The sequence below is a fragment of the Haliotis rufescens genome, unplaced genomic scaffold (assembly GCF_023055435.1).
Source record: "Haliotis rufescens isolate VD_foot unplaced genomic scaffold, xgHalRufe1.0.p SCAF_32, whole genome shotgun sequence".
Taxonomy (NCBI): domain Eukaryota; kingdom Metazoa; phylum Mollusca; class Gastropoda; order Lepetellida; family Haliotidae; genus Haliotis; species Haliotis rufescens.
Window position 1 is genome coordinate 287528 of NW_025964024.1, and position 21141 is coordinate 308668.

Below are 21141 nucleotides of genomic sequence, written 5' to 3' on the forward strand. Positions count from 1 at the left end.
TGATTGGAGGTAGCTGCAGATTCTTGATGAGAACCATATCACTGAAACCTAGAGCTGTAGCCCATAATAGAAACATGTATGTTTAACATTTAGAGGATCAGTGTTGCGTTTCACTTTCATGGATTTTACATTGTGGCACATTTGCATCAATTAGGTGGAATATGTTGGTCACCTAAAAATATGGCACAAAAATAGGTTTGGCATTATTTGCCTTGACACTGAATGTTGATAGAATTTTTTTGCATGAATGTTTTTTTTATACAACTGTGAGTAATTTTCCTTATTTTGACATTTTTTGTGTAATTCGCTGTGCAGAGTTGCATCCCTTAGGTGTGCAGGAAAACTGTGATCATAGGTAAGAACCAGTTCACCCTGGTTATCAGTGTTTCCGTTAGCTTTTTTGTCAGCCAGTCATTGGACCGGCTGACTCAAAATATGCCAGTCCTTATCATTTTCGGACAGTCCCCCATATTACTGTGTAAAAACATACCTTTCGATCAGAGTTTTCTCTTTTTATTTCTGAACTGTAGATTTGCTGCAGGAAGGTGTTTTTCACCTGAATGCATGTACAAGATCATAAGATTATATAATTTTCGCTGGCAAAGTCGGTTACGACTTGCCGTATGTATGCGGTTTTGTAGACTGAAGCAGTGTTCGGCTGGTACGCTGCTGACAGGTATTGTCATGGCTACAGCTGCGAAAACAGCAAAATCTGGATAAATATCCTCATAATCAGCCATGATAACTCGACAATTAAGAAAACAAACAAACATGAAACATGAAAAACTATTAACATTTTACATATTTACATATATTTACATATTTATTCTTTGTTCACATTGGATCACACTCCGGGGCAGTGGTGACTTAGTATAGCTCCACTGCCACAGGATAATTTGAATATCAATTCACTGGACTTTTCTCTTGTTTGGAAACCAATGTGCTTTTTCAGAACTGGAAAATATCGATTCAATCTGTTACTTGATTACTATAGCTTTGTTGTGTCTAGATACCAAAGATATAAAGATGCAATCTAAATGAAACGAAACTAGTCGAGTCCAGTTTATTTTTAGAAAACAGGGATTTCCTTTCTGTGTGTAAGAGAAACACGGACTGAATTTAGAGTTGAGTGAACAAAGTTTAAACACCTTGTTGCAGACACAGACTCAGTTGAAGTTTTTTTTTCTAACATTCTTTCTACCGGACACTGGGACCGTCACACTAAACATTTACCGGTCTTTGCAATTTTTTACCGGCCAAAAGCCGGCATATACCGGAGAACGGAAACACTGGTTATGTGTCTAGATTTGTCAGCACCATACCCATGGGTTCACCGGAGTGCTCTCTCCCTCCGTGTCTCACTCATATCTTAATATGTTCTGTTTGTTGTTTAACATTGCGCTCAGCAGCTATATCACATTGGCAGGGATCTGTAAATAGTTAAGTCTGGACTAGACAAACCAGTGTTTCACATCTTGAGCATCTATCTAGGCTTTGGGGATACGATGACATGCATCAACCAAGTTCATGAACGTTACTCACTCACTTCCAGTGGATGGCATCAAGTATGGATTTGCTTTGCATTTTCATTAAATAGATAATGATTGTATGCTTGAGCCATTAACTTTCTTATCAAATTTTGTTTGTTGTTTTATGTGAAATGCAGTCTCTGTGCATTTCACAGCAACTTGTATATGACTGCGTTGGGACCAGCCTAACCAGTGGTTGATATTATGAACACCTGGTAGCAATATGACAACATGCAGTCGCCCATGCCACTGAACCTGACAAGATGCATCTAATCCAATCTGAATGTGGGGATCTGTGGGACATCCTGGTAAACAGATTTGATTACATGATACACAGAGTCCCAATTCAGTGAGAACTGGTCACATCACGACAATCAAACTGATGTTCATGTGTGTATAAACGACATATTTTGACTTTCATACATTTTTCATGAGATTCTATTCTTGAAATGACATTAACACTGACGGACTACTTCCTCTTTCCTCCGGGGTAACACCTGAATGAATGAATAAATAGTTAAATTCAGAAAGATTGTTTTTGATTGCGGACACTTCAATCTTGAATTTTTGAATACATTGGAATAAAGGCAGAATTTTTGACTGCATGTCAATAAATGAATATTATAACTATGACTGAACCATGTGATCATAATGAAGGATTTCTCACGAAAACTATTGACTCTGTGTCTAAACTGACGGTTACAGGTCACAGCTTCTGTACATGTAATTATCTATGAAATTACATTTTTATCATCACCACTAAAATTCCCCCAAAGCAGCAATGATGACCAATACCAAAATCCCTCCTGCTTGTTGAACATGGCCATTTTCACATCATCTGCTTGAAATCAATGTATTACAACACACTTTCTTCTCAGTTATAAAGGTTGAGATTTAAAACTGTGTGTGAAGTATTTAAATTGTTCTATTGCAACAATATTATGCACAATTACATCTTGCATTCATTATTGCAGAATTTGTTTTCATGTTTTTACTTTAACATAGCCTTACATAGTCTTAGCTCTAGGATCGCTTTGTGCAAGTGGGCCCTCCAAATTGAATTAAATATCAACAAATGCAGCTTGTTTCCGCTCCACATATTGAAATGTATTAGATAGTTTGTAATATGCAAATTCAGCATGAAAAGGAATCTTCATTTTGTTTGTTTGTTTGTTGTTTAACGTCACACTCAGCAATATTCCAGCTATATGACGGCGGTCTGTAAATAATCGAGTGTGGACCAGACAATCCAGTGATTGATATCATGAGCATCGATCCACTCAATTGGGATCCATGACATGCATCAACCAAGTCAGCGAGTCTGACCACCGCCTCCTACGACAAGCATAGTCACCTTTCACGGCAAGCATTGGTTGCTGAAGACCTATTCTACCCAGGATCTTCACAGGTCATGGAAAAGCCATCAGTCATCAATACTTACCCTACTTGTCTGTGATCACACTTGGTGACATGTAGTTGGTATCATCATTAATCAAGATGTGATTCTATGTTCATGCCTGCAGTCACTGGTTTTTCTGGTCCAGCCATGAGCCTTTGCAGGCTGCTGTAGTGTTGTATCAGCAACATGAAGGGTTAAAGTTACTCAGAAAATGAGGTTTATTTATTTTCATCAGGGGTCGGTAACCAAGGCCAGAAACCCAGTGTTACGCTTCAAGGGATAATGAAAATATTGGTTCCATAGCTTTGGGGGATTGGAAATAAAATAGAAGCTTTGGCAGACCCTTTAGACAACATGACATGGAAATGGAATCAGTGTGTTTTCTACCTCTGGAAGAGATTCCTCGAGGAAAACATTAATAACCTGCTGGGCAAATTGGATTTGATAAAAAACTTTACAAACCTTATCAAAACGTTACTTTGCTGATGAAAACAGTTGCCAAAATCAGCAGTAGAACCTAACATTTTCAGTCCACTAGTCCTTATATATAATCCTTTAACTTCTTTTGGTATGACGTGGCTAGCGCATTGGACCATCAACCTTCCTCTCTCGGGGCAGACACTCTATACCAGATCACAGGGGCAGTCTTAAATAGGTGACAGCACTCAGACCTATGGTGCCTCATAGTTGGAACCGGTTAGTTACAATCTGCACCTCAGACTTTAACTAACCATTTCAATAATTAGACACTGGTTCCTCATGCCCTAACCTTCCTAATTATAATAAGCATTGATTCTCAGGGGAAAGATTTCTGTACTTTCAATTGTGAGCCGGCTATTCTTTGTAATGATATATATTACCCATTGTCTTTTTGGAAAAGAAATTGAACAATATTCGAGAGACAGCTCAGTCCATCTTTTGAACCCCCCAAATATTTGCAGAAACAATATAGCTTTTTGGGTTTCTTGTAAACAAGCGAATCAATTTACCATTGGACATGGAGTAGCCATTCAGCTAGAGCAGAAATAATGTTACTCGATCTCTTAGTTTCATTTAAGTTGGAGTTGAAACTAATGACAACAGTATCAGTGAAGCCTCCTGAGACCCAATCCATGAAGCGATCTCTAAGCACTACACCTGTCGTAAGCCAATGTTAAAGTATAGGAGTACAGTCATCTTAGCGCCAAGATCGCTTTGTGGAATGTGGCCCTGATAACTGACAGACATATGCCACTATCATGACTATAGGTGGCTTGTATCTGTAAAACATAATGACTTGGTTTATTTCAGGAGGTGTTTGGATTCGGGAATCTCATGGATGTTACGACTTTAACAAGGTACATATAACATATGACCATATTTACGAGTACGAGAAAAATGTTTGTATGTTCATGATGATAGTTTTCACTCTTGGGACTAGATACAAAAGCAACTGTTTTAAATTCTGGTGTGGGTGTGGGCGTGGACGTGGGTGTGGGTGTGGCTGTTGGGATGTGTGAGGGTGGGTGTGTGTGGGGGGAGTTTGAGGCTGGGTGTTGGGGTGTGTTAGTGTGGGTGTGTGAGGGTGTGTGTGTGGGGGGAGTTTGAGGCTGGGTGTTGGGGTGTGTTAGGGTGGGTGTGTGAGGGTGTGTGTGTGTTTGGTGGAGTTTGAGGCTCGGTGTTGAGGTATGTGAGGGTGTGTGTGTGTGTGGGGGGGAGAGTTTGAGGTTGGGGTGAGTGAGGGTGTGTGTGTGGGGGGAGTTTGAGGGTGTGTGTGAGGGTGTGTGTGTGTTTGGTGGAGTTTTAGGCTGGGTATTGGGTTGTGTAAAGGTGTGTGTGTTGGGGGGGGGGGGGGGGGGAGGAGTTTGAGGTTGGGGTGTGTGTGTGTGTGAGTTTGAGGTTGGGGTGTGTGAAGGTGTGTGTGTGTGGGGGGGGGAGTTTGAGGTTGGGGTGTGTGAGGGTGTGTGTGGACTTTGAGGTTGGGGTGTGTGAGGGTGTGTGGTTGTTGGGGGGGTGGGAGTTTGAGGCTGGGTGTTGGGGTGTGTGAGGGTGGGTTTGTGAGGGTGTGTGTGTGTTTGGGGGAGTTTGAGGCTGGGTGTTGGGGTGTGTGAGGGTGGGTTTGTGACGGTGTGTGTGTGTTTGGGGGGGGGGGAGTTTGAAGAGTTTGAGGTTGGGGTGTGTGAGGGTGTGTGTGTGGGGGGGTAGTTTGAGGTTGGGGTGTGTGAAGGTGTGTGTGTGTGTGGGAGTTTGAGGTTGGGGTGTGTGAGGGTGTGTGTGTTTGGGAGTTTGAGGTTGGGATGTGTGAGGTGTGTGTGTGTGTGTGTGTGGGAGTTTGAGGTTGGGGTGTGTGAGGGTGTGTGTGTGTGTGTGGGGGAGTTTGAGGTTGGGGTGTGTGAGGGTGTGTGTGTGTGTGTGTGGGGGGAGTTTGAGGTTGGGGTGTGTGAGGGTTGGTGTGTGTGTGTGTGGAGTTTGAGGCTGGGTGTTGCGCTGTGTGAGTGTGTTTGTGGTTCACAGTGGTTGTGGGTGTGGGTGTGTCTGGATTAGAATTGGTGCTCCTATTTAATGACAGAATTACCAAATTAGTTATGTCTCTTTTCACAACAGCTTATCAATTTATTCAACTATTATCGTCACAATTTGTAGGTTTAATATGCATTTTTACACATATTGTACTTTCCTTATTAGAAAGACATGTGTGTAGTTAAGGTCCAACTGTTTTGTGCTGTTCAGGCAAGGGTTACTTGTCTATTTGGAGCTTATAAGTAATGCTCTACATTAATGTCCTTTGACGCCAAAAGTCTGGACATGGAGAAGATGGTGTAAGTTCTTGGTCTGGCAGAAGTCAGATGTACTGTTGCTGTGCTTGGCTTTGAAGATAAAAGACAGGAATCAATGCAGATGGATTTCTCTGTACATTCAATAAATCCCTGTAAAATAACACTGTGGCAATTAAAGGTTAGGCCATGCCACATATGATGATCATGATAATGCCATAGTTGTGATGTTACTTGATATCCATGGTGATGACTGTGACTGTAATAGGAGTGAGACGATACATCGGTGCACCAGTGCTTCGTGAGTTGTCATGCGACAATACAATTCTTACATTTCTTGCTGTATTGATATAAGACGATATATTCGCTAAAATATATTACTTATTGCTTGTTTAATGACCCCACACGTACTTGTAAGTCAAATATTGCGAAATGGGTTGTAATTTGTGTTTCAAATTCACGACAGAAATAGCTGCTACGGACATGTGTCTACATGAGGCTTTTCATTTTCAGCCTGCTCTGAAATATTTATAGGAAGGAAGCTTCAACACAATTTGACGAATATATGTGTATTGTGATACGTATCATTACATGATCTTCCTGTAACGTTTAACCCTTGCTATGTAACTCCTGAATATTGTCATGCCTATGACTGAATGCCATGAGTGATGCCTTGTCAGTGACTTGACACGATGCCAGTAAGTTGACACTATATATCCTTAATGTGACAAGGCCAGTAAGGTGACACTATTTGTCCTTAATGTGACAAGGCCAGTAAGGTGACACTATATGTCCTTAATGTGACAAGGCCAGTAAGGTGACACTATTTGTCCTTAATGTGACAAGGCCAGTAAGGTGACACTATTTGTCCTTAATGTGACAAGGCCAGTAAGGTGACACTATATATATGTGTCCTTAATGTGACTATACCAGTAAGGTGACACTATTTGTCCTTAATGTGACAAGGCCAGTAAGGTGACACTATTTGTCCTTAATGTGACAAGGCCAGTAAGGTGACACTATATATATGTGTCCTTAATGTGACTATACCAGTAAGGTGACACTATTTGTCCTTAATGTGACAAGGCCAGTAAGGTGACACTATTTGTCCTTAATGTGACAAGGCCAGTAAGGTGACACTATATATATGTGTCCTTAATGTGACTATACCAGTAAGGTGACACTATTTGTCCTTAATGTGACAAGGCCAGTAAGGTGACACTATTTGTCCTTAATGTGACAAGGCCAGTAAGGTGACACTATATATATGTGTCCTTAATGTGACTATACCAGTATGGTGACACTATTTGTCCTTAATGTGACAAGGCCAGTAAGGTGACACTATTTGTCCTTAATGTGACAAGGCCAGTAAGGTGACACTATTTGTCCTTAATGTGACAAGGCCAGTAAGGTGACACTATTTGTCCTTAATGTGACAAGGCCAGTAAGTTGACACTATATATCCTTAATGTGACAAGGCCAGTAAGGTGACACTATTTGTCCTTAATGTGACAAGGCCAGTAAGATGACACTATTTGTCCTTAATGTGACAAGGCCAGTAAGGTGACACCATTTGTCCTTATTGTGACTATACCAGTAACATAACACCACATGTCCTTAATGTGACAAGGCCAGTAAGGGGTCACCACATGTCCTTGATGTGACAAGGCCAGTAAGGTGACACCACATGTCCTTACTGTGACAAGGCCAGTAAGGTGACACCACATTTCCTTTATGTGTCAAGGCCAGTAAGGTGACACCACATGTCCTTAATCTGACTATGCCAGTAAGGTGACACTATATGTCCTTAATGTGACTATGCCAGTAAGGTGACACCACATGTCCTTAATGTGACAAGGCCAGTAAGGTGACACCACATGTCCTTAATGTGACTATGCCAGTAAGGTGACACCACATGTCCTTAATGTGACAAGGCCAGTAAGGTGACACCATATGTCCTTATTGTGAATATGCCAGTAAGGTGACACCATATGTCCTTAATGTGACAAGGCCAGTAAGGTGACACCAAATGTCCTTAATGTGACAAGGCCAGTAAGGTGACACCATATGTCCTTAATGTGACTATACCAGTAACATAACACCACATGTCCTTAATGTGACCAGGCCAGTAAGTTGACACTATATGTTTAATGTGACAAGGCCAGTAAGGTGACACTATGTGTCCTTAATGTGACAAGGCCAGTAAGGTGACACCATATGTCCTTAATGTGACAAGGCCAGTAAGGTGACACCACATGTCCTTTATGTGGCAAGGCCAGTAAGGTGACACCACATGTCCTTAATGTGACAAGGCCAGTAAGGTGACACTATATGTCCTTAATGTGACTATGCCAGTAAGGCGACACCACATGTCCTTAATGTGACTATGCCAGTAAGGTGACACCACATGTCCTTAATGTGACAAGACCAGTAAGGTGACACCATTTGTCCTTATTGTGAATATGCCAGTAAGGTGACACCATATGTCCTTAATGTGACAAGGCCAGTAAGGTGACACCACATGTCCCTAATGTGACAAGGCCAGTAAGGTGACACCATATGTCCTTAATGTGACAAGGCCAGTAAGGTGACACCACATGTCCTTAATGTGACATGGCCATTAAAGTGACACCACATGTCCTTAATGTGACAAGGCCAGTAAGGTGACACCACATGTCCTTAATGTGACAAGGCCAGTAAGGTGACACTATATGTCCTTAATGTGACTATACCAGTAACATAACACCACATGTCCTTAATGTGACAAGGCCAGTAAGGTGACACTATATGTGTAATGTGACAAGGCCAGTAAGGTGACACTATATGTCCTAAATGTGACAAGGCCAGTAAGGTGACACTATACGTCCTTAATGTGACAAGGCCAGTAAGGTGACACCACATGTCCTTTATGTGTCAAGGCCAGTAAGGTGACACTATATGTTTAATGTGACAAGGCCAGTAAGGTGACACCACATGTCCTTTATGTGACAAGGCCAGTAAGGTGACACTATATGTTTAATGTGACAAGGCCAGTAAGGTGACACTATATGTCCTTAATGTGACAAGGCCAGTAAGGTGACACTATATGTCCTTAATGTGACTATGCCAGTAACGTCTTGGTCAATTTGTCTACAAAATCCAGAGGAAGGGAAATGTAATTAACTTGTCCTCAAAATGAAGAGAGACCTGTGAAGATCCGGGTTAGAATAGGTCTTCAGCAACCCATGTTTGCCGTAAAAGGCCACTATGCTTGTCGTAAGAGGTGACTAGCAGGATTGGGTGGTCAGGCTCGTTGACTGTCATCATTGTATCCCAATTGCATGGATCAATTCTCATGATGTCAATCACTAGATTGTCTGGTCTAGACTCGATTATTTACAGACCACTGTCATATAGCTGGAGTATTGCCGAGTGCGTCGTTAAACAACAAATATACAAACAAATGAAGATTCCTTTTCATGCTGAATTTGCATATTACAAACTATCTAATACATTTCAATATGTGGAGCGGAAACAAGCTGCATTTGTTGATATTTTATTCCATTTGTTGGAGAATTCCTCTCCCTCTGTGATTAAAAACTGTAATCTCATGAATTGCAGTCTAAAACAAATGGCATGTTTATGGCTAAAAACCATTATGAGTGCTTGTCAATGTCAAATAGCGTCATTTGCGTAATGGACACTAATATGTTACATGCTTTAAAGAGATTTACTTAGCACTTGGCCGAAACTTTACCATGTTAATTGCAGCGGTAAATACCCCAACCAAGCATTCCAGTATCAAATACATGATAGCTATTGATTAGTGTTGGGCCATGTCTCGAGATCACTTCCTTCTGATAAGGATCAATGATCAAAATGCGTGTTGCATTTCCGAGAGTTGCAGTGTTGAATGTCACGAGAGGCTGATCCAACTGCCTTGCTCACTGAGATCGGTGTAATCAATTACGCCCCAAGAGCATGCCAGTAACAGCTGGAGATTCATGTGACACGAAGCTTTGATGTTTGTTTCACTATGCTTTTTGGGATTACTCACATAGACATTCATGGTCAAGATTAAGTGGAAAATGAGGAACAAATCATCAAATGAAATGAACAGGTTGTTTTTCCTTCCAAGTGCAGTCAATCATTATCAAGGCATTGTCTGCTTGATGAAATTGCCAACTGATACAGGATGAAATGAAGTGCAATGTCTCAATGTCTTTCTTTCGATGGGATAACTGGTTAAGTAGACATCTCAAACACCTCATGCATGTTCTGAGCTGAAATGAGTATTAGATGGCTACAATGGTGGCTGACCATGGCTCGTGTTGATCAGTTAGCAGCTCTCAGCTGTTCATTGTCTTGACCTTGACTGCAGGGATCTGTGTACGTGCACACTATAAACCTCCAGTATTTCCAGGTGAAACATTTTGACAGCCCGAGATGAAAGATATGATATTGCTGAATATGATGCAAAACACTAACTCACTGACTCATTGATTCAGACACTCACTGACTGATTCACTGACTGACTGACACTCACACACTCACACACTCACTCACTCACTGACTGATGATACTGACACCCACTCAAGCACTGACCTCTGACTCACTCACTGACACTATCACACACTCACTCACACACTCACTCACTGGCACTCTCACTGACACTCTCACTGACACTTACACTCGCGCACTCACTCACTAACCCTCATGCTCACTCACACACTCAGTCACTGACACTATCACACACTCACTCACTGGCACTCTCACTGACACTCTCACTGACACTTACACTCGCGCACTCACTCACTGACTCTCATACTCACTCAATCACACTATCACACACTCACTCACTGGCACTCTCACTGACACTCTCACTGACACTTACACTTGCTCACTCACTCACTGACTCTCATACTCAATCACACTATCACACACTCACTCACTGGCACTCTCACTGACGCTCTCATTGACACTTACACTCGCTCACTCACTCACTGACTCTCATACTCACTCACTGACACTATCACACACTCACTCACTGGCACTCTCACTGACACTCTCACTGACACTTACACTCGCTCACTCACTCACTGACTCTCATACTCACTCACTGACACTATCACACACTCACTCACTGGCACTCTCACTGACACTCTCACTGACACTTACACTCGTGCACTCACTCACTGACTCTCATACTCACTCACTGACACTATCACACACTCACTCACTGGCACTCTCACTGACACTCTCACTGACACTTACACTCGCTCACTCACTCACTGACTCTCATACTCACTCACTGACACTATCACACACTCACTCACTGGCACTCGCACTGACACTCTCACTGACACTTACACTCGTGCACTCACTCACTGACTCTCATACTCACTCACTGACACTATCACACACTCACTCACTGGCACTCTCACTGACACTCTCACTGACACTTACACTCGCTCACTCACTCACTGACTCTCATACTCACTCACTGACACTATCACACACTCACTCACTTGCACTCTCACTGACACTCTCACTGACACTTACACTCGTGCACTCACTCACTGACTCTCATACTCACTCACTGACACTATCACACACTCACTCACTGGCACTCTCACTGACACTCTCACTGACACTTACACTCGTGCACTCACTCACTGACTCTCATACTCACTCACTGACACTATCACACACTCACTCACTGGCACTCTCACTGACACTCTCACTGACACTCACACTCGTGCACTCACTCACTGACTCTCATACTCACTCACTGACACTATCACACACTCACTCACTGGCACTCTCACTGACACTCTCACTGACACTTACACTCGCTCACTCACTCACTGACTCTCATACTCACTCACTGACACTATCACACACTCACTCACTGGCACTCTCACTGACACTCTCACTGACACTTACAATCGTGCACTCACTCACTGACTCTCATACTCACTCAATCACACCCTCACTGACACTCACTCACTCAGTTACACAATCACTCAGCCACAGACTTACTCACTCACACACTCACTGCCTCCATGGTCTTGTGGTAGAGCATCCGCCCGGAAAGCAGAAGGTTTGATTGCCAGCTGAGTCATACCAAAAGACGTTCAAAGATGGTACTTGTTGTTACCCTGTCTGGCACTCGGCAGTAAGTGGCTAAATATAGGACTGATCAGCTTGAAGTCAGTATACTGTGTCTCAGTGGGGTATTCATGTTAAACTGCAGCATGGTATCTTAGGGGGCTAGCACTATGAAATTGGCATTAGTCCGGACAAGTACAAACAGACGGACTGATTCAGTCACACACATACTCACTGATGCTCTCACTCACTCACTCACTCACTCACTCACTCACTCACTCACTCACTCACTCACTCTGCATCAGAACTCCCATGTTAATAATCCATATACAGTAGAACATGGATATAACAAACACTGATAGAGTGAACAAACAGATACAACTACTGTTACAAATGAACTCTCTATAGCAAACTAACATATATAGCAAACAGATACCCGATCCCCCGACAACTTACTTACTTAAATTAGGAATTTAACATGCGCTTTCCCACACATGCGTATTTCGCGCAGGGGCCCACCAGGCCATTATGTAATTGGTCGCAAAGGGTATGTCCAAAAAGGTGAGGCAACCTAGGGTCGGCTTTTAGGGTTGCTTACTTAATTTGGAGAACAAATTTGGAATTTTGAAATATGCCATGCAAAAGGTGTGTGTGTAGTGGGTAGGGGGGTGGGGGTAATTTGAGTTTTTGTGAGTTTTAGGGTTTATTGACAGCTTGTTTGTTGTACTGTTTTAGATGCGGCCTGTTTTGGTTAGATAGATGCCTAATGCTTTAATGGTTTGTAAGTCATTTAGGGGGTTTAGTAGTGTTGCTAGTGTCATTTGATTGTTGCAGTTCAGTGTAGATTGGAGTGGATTTAACTTCGTTGACCTGTTTGTAGTTTAGTTATTAATCTGTCAATTTTTGGGGTTTTATGATGGATTTGTGTTTTTTGGAGTGGCTTTTGTTTGATGTGTTTTGGTTTGCAGTCAGATTTCTGATAGTTATTTTGCCCTTTGGGAAGATTTTCTCCTTTGTGATACTTTAAATTTCGTTTTTTATATTGGTGGGTTGATGCAAAGACGTATATATACGTCTTTGGTTGATGCTAACTTCTTCTAATTTTAGTGCTGATTTGGCTGCTTTGTCTGCGTGTTCGTTGCCAAACACTCCAACGTGGGCAGGGATCCAAACTATTTCTATGTCTTTACCTAGTTAATGTAGATTGTTGGCGCTTTTAATTATCTGTTGTATTAGTTTTGGGAGCTGCATTTTGAGCCCGGGTCAAAGGACCTGTCTGTGTAAATGTGGCACCAACTTGGCCATTTTTTGTGAATGTATGCAAGTGTGGTGGATTTAGTGGTATTTGGATCAGTTTCTTTATTTAGTCTGGTGGGGAGAGATATGTCGATTTTTGACGTTTGGAGTTTGGAGTTTGGGTAGGAAGGTGTTATTTGGTCCTGTGTTTAGTTTTAGATTATTTAGGTTGTGTGTATTTAGGAAATTTATTTGCGTTAAGAGATTGGAATTAATTGAGGGTTTTTACGGGCTAGAGCTTGGAGACTGGGGCTTATGTTTGTTTTAAGGATTTGTTGGATTTGTGGGTTTTGTTGGGTTGGAGCCTAGTAATATATTGTTAGGTGTTCTCAGCGTAGATCCAAGGATCCCCGAAAAGCCCAAATACTACTAATATAGTGATGTGTATAGCAAACTGTGTAATCTCACAAGTGTCAAGTGTCACTAAAATTTTGCTATGCGCAGTCAGTGCGAATCCAAACAATCAGCGGTGACAATTCAACCTTGTTGAATTTACTTTTTGTTAATCTTACCTGTAATTGGACCAATCATTTCTGTAAAACGAACATTATTCAGTAATTTCAAGAGCTTGTGTCAAAGTGTCAGTTCACTTGCAATTGCTATCATGGTGGGCAGTGGGGCAGGAAAGCTATCAGTCAAGGTACAAAATTGCGAATCATAAATGCTATTGATGCAGGCATTGAAGCTTAGAAAAACATTGCAGTGGAATCGGACTTTTACAAATCAACATTGAGTATCATCATTAAGACGAGAGAGTCCGTTCTTGAATCTTGAGTTGACTGACTTTGGCCCTGCCCAGAAAAAGTGACAAGCTGCCAATCAACAAGACGGAGAAGACACCCTCTCCGAGTGGTTTCAAGCTGTGAGAAGCGAAAACATTCTTCTTAATGGCCAGTTACTGCAGACCAATGCTGACAAACTTAGTGAAATTAGGCCATGACGATTTCACGTGTAACACTGCATAGATCGACTGTTTAAGCAGAGGAGGGGGATCGTAGCTAAATCTGCGTATCGCAGTTTCACAAATGCAGTCAGCAAACGAGGCCAGAGCAAAATCACCGACTACTCATCTTCCTGTATGTAAATCATGAAATGGGGCGGTCGGGTAGCCTAGTGGTTAAAGCGTTCGCTCGTCACGCCGAAGACCTGGGTTCGATTCCCGACATGGGTACAATGTGTGAAGCCAATTTCTGGTGTCCCCGCCGTGATATTGCAGGAATATTGCTAAAACCGACGAAAAAACCATACTCACTCACTCGCCAAAAGAAACGCGAACCAAAGAAAAATATAGAGAAGTATGTACGTTAAAAACAGATGTTTCCAATGTGTACCAATTAACGACAAAACTAACAATCAGTCAAGTGTAACCACAGAGTGACTTTATTATCATCACGATATGCTGCACGTGATTTCCAAACTTTACATGCGAATTCTGCACGAGACATAGAGAATCTCACCAGAGTGTCTTTTGATATCAAATATATCAACACGAGTTTATAAAAGTGGGAAAACTCCAAGGCTTGCTGAGGATTTTTGCCACTTTTATCAACGAGTGTTGATATATTTGATATCAAAAGACACGAGGGTGAGATTTTATATATCATCCAACATCATTCTTCCAACTTTTTCAGTTTGTAGACAGTAATAAGTGTAAAAAGTACTGCTAACAGCTTCAGTAGCAGAGCCATTAGTGATGTCATTTGATTGTGACATCATGGTAACCAATGACGTCACAATGGTCTGCAAAGCATTGTGATGCAATTTCATTGCAGCAATATCTACAGTGTGGGAGCCAGTTTTGGATGATAAAAATGCTGCATCTCTAGTCATGGATCTATGACATCACATATGATGAGTTCATGAGCATCTGTACACACAACATACCTGTATGTTTGTTTGTGCTCTGACCCAATCTAATGTCTCTTGAATATGAGTAAGTCTTCATATATTGGCCAACATGTATGGTATTCGTGTTTCTTTTGGCGGTGAATATATATTTTTCCTACTTATATGTATACTGTTAAAGTGGCATGTATGTCACAATCCAACACTCCTATATCAAAAATTGCCCTTGCACATCATTGCTTGCTAAAAGAAAGAGAAAATCATAGGATGCAACGGAAGTAACAAAGGGCACAATTTTATCCCTAATAATCCTTATGTCATATTTCCACCCACCTCACAGAGAAACGAGAGTAACATAGTTGGCACCACTGTTGGCATTTTCTGCAAAGACCACTAGAATCAGACAGTCTTATTCCACACCTATTATCTTCCTGATATTTGCTCTTGTGTGTTGCCTGGCAAAATGGATGGAGATTGATGAATATTTGTTTTATATGGCCAGCAGCAGCCAAAACAACTTGACATTTCTCTTGAGGGTCATATGACAATAAAACTGAGTGATTCAAAGCAGCATGGAGGTCACAATGAATGGTTACAACACTAACGGCTATTTATTTCTGGGGCTTTTTTTGTCCAAAGGACAATGGTTCCATCAGATGAAGGCTTCTACCATTGTTTTGACATTCACCCCATGTGGTTGCTGGGTTGGAATGCATCCCAGTATTCAGTTCTTTTCATAATAGCTGACTTCATGAATCAGACTCAGTGACTTGGTTCTACATATTACCCAATGACATTTTCAGAGAGAAAATAAAGGAAAACATTTTAAATGTCAACCTTACAGAGAAGCTTCGCTGAAAGCAGCCATTCAGATGACGTAAAGAAATCAGTTTGTGACGCTATGAACAATGGAATAATAAAGCACTGTGATGTCATTTGGCTTCAATTGACCAGTGAGCATTGAGAATTGCTAAAATGTTCACGTGCAGATATTGGAATTCACCTTACCCTGACAGCGTGGATCGTTGCTTGTAATATCAATCACTGGTTTGTTTTTTCCTGACATGATTATTGACAGTCTGGAGTCATATAGCTGCATTATTCTCAGTTTGGTGTTAAACAAATACACAAAACAAAAAATGCTTCATGAAGTAATTTTGGCAACGGTTTAATAGCTTTTGACTTCAATGTGAAGTGTTGGACAAGTGGACATATCGTTTACAGATATATCTGAATGTGATTGTTTTTGTGTCAGAAATACAAGTACTAATACTGTTTCATCATGAGTGCTTCTAATCTATGAATGTAGGCAATTTGACTTAACAATTTATAGATTTTATTTTGCTTCTGAAAATGGAAACAAACACTTTACATTTCACGAAGAATTATCGCTGTAGTTATTGCCAGCAGTACTACAGCTGTAGACATGTTCAAATGGAACAGCTCTCTCATTTAGAGAGAAATAAAACAAAATCAATGACTGCCCTTCTGATCCAGTGCCTGAAACTTGGCTTACACTGTCAAAGAGGGAAATGAGAAATTGAAAATATATTCTTAAATGTTGATATCTTGTCACAGAGAATTTTTTAAGATGAATCGAAAATGATGATGCAATAACTGTGAAAATATTTGTTTCTGTTTGGATGCTGAAGACATTTTATCATTTCATCATTCAACATTTTGATTCATATATTCAAGACTAAAGTAGGACATATTTCTCTCTACTCAGTAGCCACAGAGTATTCTTCTTGAGTAAATTTATAATATGGGAAGTTTCAACCGTGTCTTAATTAAATGGTACTTGTCAAGCATTTGTTGAGCCAAGTACTGAATATTTGGACAAGGTTCATATTCCCATATATTAAAGAATAACTTGAGTTGTGAATTCTATTTATCATTTCAACAAGATTTCCCCATTTAGTACCGTAACTAACATACAATTGTTGAAATCTTATGATACTATATGCATAGAGAAAACTACCAGAGATTCAGTTTCGTGGGCAACACAAAGCAAAACAAATTTACCGGAATTCGATGAAGGGGTATGGTGTAATTTTTTCTGCACATAATATTCAATTTTTTTTTCTCCAAAATACTGAATCTGCTAGAGGAGGCTGCGCATTATACTTGGGTGCGCACTATACTCAAGAAAACACGGTAACCTAAACTTCTTTTGGGAAATACCATTTGTCTGGAAATCCATTCGTCAAGAAATAAGTTCCTGGAACTATTTGTTAAAAAATGATTGAACAACGTGTGGTATCATATGCGAAACTGTATGACAGTATTAAACAACAATACTAAAAAATATCATTCTGTTGCATTTGATAATATCCTTGGTGTAATTTCACAATATTCAGTCATTCAAACCTAGCTGCGCTCTCACTTGCAGAACATCATGTTTGTTTGTTTGTTGTTTAACGCCGCACTCAGCAATATTTGGTTTGTAAATAATCGAGTCTTGACCAGACAATCCTGTGATTGACATCATGAGCATCAATCTATGCAATTGGGGTAGGATGACATGCATCAGCCAAGACAGCGATCCCATTAGTCGCCTCTTACGACAAGCAAAGTCGCCTTTTGCAGCAAGCATGGGTTGCTGAAGACCTATTCTACCCCAGATCTTCCCAGGTCACACATCATGTGGGTGGATAGGTCACAACAGTACATGTAATTCGGTGTCACTATTGACAGTAAAGTTTGAATTCTTAAAAGTATATATATTAGTCCTGGCAGATTTACCTGAAAAATGAAATATTTGCTGATGTATGTGTACATGGTGTGGAGGAGTTAGTGAGTGAATAGATGTGGGAGAGAGGCTGAGATAATATAACCAGAGTGAAATTCATGATTCCAAGCTATGATCATTGGTTTCTGGCATGCCTAAGGGCCACAACTCTGCACAGCAAATCACAGTAACAAATGACAAAATGAGGATACACAGTTGTAACAAAAACGTTCATGCAAAGAAACTTGATCAGTATTTCATTTCTATCTCGGCATGTCAGCATACCGGTATATTATGTGGGATGACAGCCCAAAGTGAAGCTTTGACATAAACCATGTTAATAGATCCCATGAGTCTGGTCTGAAACTGAGAACCCAACAAACGTAATCAGGATTGACCTGAGATTTGAACCCATGGTCATAATTTCTGGCACACCTATGAAGACAATTCTGCACCAAGAATGCCTTAGACGTCTGATCCATCTGCATTCCTCGTTGACAGGAAAAATGACAAAGATTTTGTTGTTGCTAGCATTATTAATTACGGTCATGAAATCATGTTGCTGACATAACTTCCATCTTTACTTTCATAATACCCCCATTCAAAAAAGATTTTGTTAAATTTATTCATAGTTACATTTTTGGTCAGTTCATCCCTTTATCCATCCATCCGTCCATCCATCCATCCATCCGTCCATCCATCATGTGTTAAGTGAAAAAAAGTAAAAGTTAGCTTGGAAACATCACATCCACATGCATCCATATCAAAAAGTGAAATCAATTATAAACAATGCTGTATTGATTCCCTTTATCTTTTGTTTGACAGATGGTTGTCACGTTTCCAACAGTCGCAGACAAATCTGCCCAATGACTTCACTGGTACAGGAGGCAACAATCTCCCGCACTAATGTAGCGTGTTAACGACAGCGGCAGTCTACGTACATGGTGTTGACAGACTGAAGTCTATGTTCATGTGATGTGCAAATGTTTAGAAAAATGGATACCACACAGACTTGATCAGCAGACAGGCAGAACCTCACTGACGAATGCATGGTAAGTTTGGCCTCCAATTCACAAATGCCACATGTTGATTGTTGTGCTGGGCTGAGGTGTTGTGTCCATATTTTGTCTCAAGGTATTGATCCAGAGGGATTCTGTGGCACTCTCACAGAGCATTAACCCTTAATGTGGCATTTCTATTAGGGGTTTGTGATGTCTTAGAAGTACAGTGGAACTCACAAACCTGTCTTTAAATGGTGGGACAGAGTATAAAAGGGTCTGTGAGATAGTTGAGAATACGTATTAGAGAATTGTGGCCAGTGCGATTGTGGACATGGATAAGAGTGTCTGTAACTGTAAGATTGTAGACATAGAAAAAAGAATCTGTGATTATGGACATAAACAAAAAGGGTCTGAGAGATTGAAGACATAGACAAAAGTGTCCATGAGATTGTTGACATAGACAAAAGTGTCCATGAGATTGTGGACATGGACACAATTAAGGAGGAGAATTTATGGATGTCAACTTCTATATTATGAGGAACACAACATTTCAGAGTATATACTTACTCCTTTATCAGGTGAAATGCCTTTTCTAAAGTTTAAGAGGGAGTTGAGAGTACAAGGGTGTCTAGAGGATAGTAGGAGGATACACGCATGCTTATGAGTGCATGGGAGAGTACAACTTTGTCTGCAAGGTCAGGGGATGTAGAGGAATACTTTTGTGTGGATATATCTGTAAATGGTTGGACTGAGCAATAGTATCTATGAGTTTTTGGAGAGGGGACAGGAGCATCTGTGAGTCTGTGAAAGTCAGCGAACAAGATTGGGTCTTTGTGAGAATAAACGAGTGCCTCTTAAATGTTTGAAGGTTGCATTTGTATTAAAAAACAAATTGATGGATGGAGAAATGAATGAATTAAGTTATTGAAAGTGAAACATGAAGACCTACTTTCAGTGTGTAGCAGCATCTGCTATATTTATATTGTTACATTGAATCCCACTTTGAGACATCATATTTAGATGTTTAACCCTTGGGAAGATACAGGACATTCTTGTATTGAACGTCAGATTCATTCTCAAAGTCATGAAATACAAGAATGTATAATGTTCATGACAACTCTCTGTCGCTTACAAGAAATAATCAAGCACATGCTTAGCTGAAACTGATGGTCAAGGTAATTAGACCATGCGCCAATGATTTTCTGTTTTAGGTAGCTAGAAGCACTGGACTGTCTGTTTTATTAGTGTACTGTATGAGCATGCATGTTCCAAAAACAAACTTAATGTCATAGTATTTCAGGGTTAGATCTAGGCTGCATTTTTGTGGCATTGACACATTATTGTAATAATTAACGCATCAAAACGGGATATCATGTGCCCTTGGGTGCATTACATACATGTGATGTCAAACTCGTTTTACACAATCACTTTCCACTTAAAGCCTATTCCGAGTTTTAAGTGACCTTCCGGATCTCAAATATGTTTGGTTTGTAATCAGTTTCCTGATTGAGTAATAGTCTTTCTAATGACCAATGAATGGCTCTCATTAAGTTTCATGTCATTTGGAGAATGTTAGTAACAAATGTCATTGTCCTGTTTTCGATCAGTGTTCTCAGCATCATGCCTTTATTATTGGTCATGACATGAAGATATTATATCAGTGTTTCCGTTTACCGGTAACAACCAATAAAATTGGGCTTGTACCGGTAATTCATGTGACTGTCAGTCTCTGTGGACTGGCAAATAAAGTACCTTATAAATCTTTGTTGTTGAACAAAACATCCACGATAATCAATATACAGTATATTTTCGAACGTAGCCACCTTGTCTGTTATCACCAGGGTTCCTGCTGTCTGTTTTGTCTGCACAGAACATGATGTTGAAAAAATTAAAACCAGGTAATTTGCATATTTTTTCTTTTATTTCAAAGTTTGGGGATCTGGTAAATATTTAGAGTTGCCAGTCCACCTCGACTGACAAGTTTCAAAAGACAGCAGAAACACTGTAAATGTTGTATTAATGTCTCTTATGTTTACAATGTTGTCTTTTTTTTCAACAAAAGGTTAGTGAAAGGTAAGTTTTTATCAATATGCTTCAACACGGGGAAAGAGTCAGACATTGCACACTTGTGACAGTTGTGACCTTGTGTCTGGGGGATTTTTTACTGTAGTTACCAACACAGACAGATGCACAGAAGTAGCCTTAATTTCTAAACATGCTGTTTGAACAAATACATTTTGCAAATTCTGCTGTTGGTACCACGAGCGCCAAATCGATGGATTATCGGTGAATGTGGTGAACCGTGAATTTATACCGTTTTATGATATAAACGAGGCAATGCCGAAATACATTAGTAGAAATACGCTTTATGATATAAAACAAGTTATCCTGAAAGAGTACCATAACATAAATTGCATAAGACACAAGTACAATTAATGTAAACAGATCACGAGGTTATCAACTTACAGGCAGTGAGTCTACTCATGCTGCTGATGTG

The 21141-nt window shown here is 40.5% G+C and overlaps 1 protein-coding gene across 3 annotated transcripts in view; it reads left to right on the top strand.

Moving 5' to 3' along the window:
- Positions 1-21141, top strand: part of LOC124149127 (blood vessel epicardial substance-like) — a 200272-nt gene that overhangs the window by 46405 nt on the left and 132726 nt on the right. For 2 of the 3 annotated variants that reach the window (XR_007217915.1, XM_046520495.2), the window contains exon 2: positions 18469-18695. The gene's annotated coding sequence lies outside the window, so the exon portion shown is untranslated. Of the gene's footprint in view, positions 1-4182; positions 4266-18468; positions 18696-21141 lie in introns of those variants that run through there. The other variant, XM_048380628.1, reaches the window with a different exon arrangement.